The sequence below is a fragment of the Cynocephalus volans genome, chromosome 10 (genome assembly GCF_027409185.1).
Source record: "Cynocephalus volans isolate mCynVol1 chromosome 10, mCynVol1.pri, whole genome shotgun sequence".
NCBI lineage: Eukaryota > Metazoa > Chordata > Mammalia > Dermoptera > Cynocephalidae > Cynocephalus > Cynocephalus volans.
Genome location: NC_084469.1, coordinates 78699248 through 78701516, shown reverse-complemented (window position 1 = coordinate 78701516; position 2269 = coordinate 78699248).

Here is a 2269-nt window from a genome sequence, read left to right as displayed (position 1 = left end):
AAGAAATGGGCTTGCATGTGTAATGTTCTCCAGCCTGGCACACACTCCTCTGTGTTAGAAATCATGGAAACTGGAGAGATGTCTAGACAATAAACATGCTTCTCACTTCTCAATATTAGCAGCACAGATTAGAAACCTCTTCATACTACTGTGACAAAGACTCCAGTCATCAAAACCTAGCAATTACCCTGAAGAGTCACAGGCAAAAGTTCAGCAACTGGTGCCACCATGAACAAATGTGAAGGAGCTGTGTTGATTTCCATGCCCATTACATGTGTGTTAATAAATAAGACTATCACAAAAGTCAGTTATTCTAAAATTTCCTTCCATGCAATACTGTTCCCCGCATGAAGAGCTGCCATGCTTATGAACACAGATTTGTATTGTAAATGCAGTTAAAAGGAAAGGAATTGATTGGTGGGGGGGCGGCTGGCCAGTACAGGGATCCAAACCCATGGTCTTGGTGTTATAAAGCTGAACTCTAACCAACTGAGCTAAGAAACAGACCTTTGGACCAGTAGAATAAAATAGAGAACCCAGAAAAATCAAACCACAAACTTACAGCTAACTGATCTTTGACAAAAGCACCAAGAACATACACTGGGGAAAAGACTGCCTCTTTTCAATAAATGATACTGGGAAAAGTGGACATCCATATGTAGAAGAATGAAACTAGACCTGTACCTCTCACCATATACCAAAAGCAACTCCAAATGGACTAAAAATTTGAATATAAGACTTAAAACTATAGAACTCCTAAAAGAAAGCAGGGGGAACACACACTTCAGGAATTTGGACTGGGCGAAGACTTTATGAATATGACTCCCAAAGCACAGGCAAGAAAAGAAAAAATAAACAAATGGGATTATGTCAAACTAAAAATCTTCTGCACAGCAAAATCAATAACTAATTGAGAGAAAAGACAACCTACAGAGTGGGAGAAAATATTTGCAAACTATGTATCTGACAAACGATTCATTTCCAGAATATACAAGGAATTTGAACAACTTAACAGTAAAAAAACAACCCAATTAAAAAATGGGCAAAGGAGCTGAACAGGATTTCTCAAAGGAAGATGTACAAATGGTCAGCAGACACATGAAAAAAATGCTCAACATCACTCAGCATCAGGGAAATGCAAATCAAAACCACACTGAGATATCATCTCACCCCAGTCAGACTGGCTATTATCAAGGATGCAGAAAAAGGGGAACCTTCCTACACTGTTGGTGGGACTGTAAATTGATGCAGCCATTATGGAAAATGGTATGGAGTTTCCTCAAACAACTAAAGATACAACTGCCATAAGATCCAACAATTTTACTGCTGGGTGTATGCCCAGAGGAATGGAAATCATCATGTCATACCTGCACCCCCATGTTAATAGCAGCTCTATTTACAATAGCCAAGAGTTGGAAACAACCTAAATGTCCATTGTTGGACAACTGGATAAGTAAAATGTGATACATATACACAACAGAATACTGTTCTGCTATCAAAAAAGAACAAATACTGCCATTCTCAGCAACATGATGAACTTAAAATCATGTTAAGTGAAATAAGCCAGGCACAGAAAGAGAAATACCACATGTCCTCACTCATAAGACGGAGCTAAAAAATAAACAAATAAACAAACAAAAAGAAAGATACAAAAATCACAATAATAGGTCGAACTTTGAAAAGGAGAGAACAGAACTGAGGTTACCAGAGGTGGGAAAGGCGGAGGGGAAGGGGAGTAAAGGAGAAATTGGTAAAGGGTGATGAGAAATGATTACATTTTATAATGTTGAATATACCAATTATCCTGATTTGAGCATAGCATATTGCACACAGGTGTTCATATTTAACTCTGTACCCCACAGATATGTACAATCAACTATGTCACAATAAAAAATAATAATAATAATAACATATTCACCAGAGGTTTTTATTTTGAAATAAATGAACAAAAGGAAATGAAGCTTCTGTTAAAATTTCAATGAATTTTCTTTTGGGTTGTTTTGTAATTTGTGGGTGATGGGGACATAGGCTTGTCTTTTCTTCCTATTAGAAGACACAGGAAATTATGTATATAATGAATGGATACGCTAGATTCACTAATTTCGTCCAGAAATATTAAAATAAGCATTGTGCTAATGTGCCCATTGCCACACTTTGTCCCAAGAGAACTTTCCTTTGCTGGCTTGGAGAAAGCTAGAGAACTGGGTACTTTCAATAGAACAGACCCATTTTTCCTTTCTCTTTTGTAACTGATAAAATATTGTTATTC